The sequence below is a fragment of the Arachis duranensis genome, chromosome 4 (assembly GCF_000817695.3).
Source record: "Arachis duranensis cultivar V14167 chromosome 4, aradu.V14167.gnm2.J7QH, whole genome shotgun sequence".
NCBI classification, from domain to species: domain Eukaryota; kingdom Viridiplantae; phylum Streptophyta; class Magnoliopsida; order Fabales; family Fabaceae; genus Arachis; species Arachis duranensis.
The window spans coordinates 102579716-102580690 of NC_029775.3; positions in this window are offsets into that span (position 1 = coordinate 102579716).

Consider the following 975-nt stretch of genomic DNA (forward strand, 5'->3'; position numbering starts at 1 on the left):
ATTTTCAAAATATAATCAACATAACAGATCTAAAAGTAAAACCACCACTAAAATTATGAATATTGAAGAAAAATTAGAAGAAGTTATAATGCTTTTTAAACAATTAAAAATGGCTCAAGAAAATAATATTATGGAACATGGATTTCAAATAGAAGAAGAATTAGTAAATTCTGAAAATATAGAAAATGAAGAACACATTCTAGATTATTCAAGTGACGAAAAACCAGCTATTCCAATACAAGTAAAAAATGAAGCTGGAACATCTAAGGATAATCAATATCAATTTAAATGGGAAACATGTTTTGATAATTATGCTTTTAAAAAAGGGTTTATAAATAAAGATTCAAAATATACAAAAATACCATCAAAGTACGTTCCTAAAATTCAAGAAATGGAAGGAGAAAGAATGTTTGATTTAGACCGTAAAAAGAATGAAAAAGAAATTTTCGAAAATTGGTTGAATTCCTTTTTATTAGAAGCTTTTACTAATCCAAAGCTTAGTGAATTGTCTGGAAGAGATATTTGGAATTACATAGGATTTCATACTAAAGGAACCATAAGAGATTATATGACATCAATAGAAAACTAAATAATAGAAGATTTAGCAACAAAAATAACAGCTTATGATAAGATATTATATATAATGATGATTCTATATAAAGAATTTTTTGGAAAAAATATTATAGATCATAGACAAGAAGTCTATAATAAAGAATATCAAGAAGCAAAAAATCATTTAGCTAATATCCAGATATATGATCTATGTAATGTGGAATCTTATATATGTGAATATAGAATACATTATTACAAATTAAAAGAAGAAGAAAAAAATCATTATCTTAGTATGTATATAACAAAACTTCCATATCCTGCTAATGAATTTATAATGGGAAGATTTATAAGAGAAATAAATAGAGGGACAATTGAAAATAATTTTGGTGGAGCAACCGCTGCAATAAGAGAGGAAATAAAAGA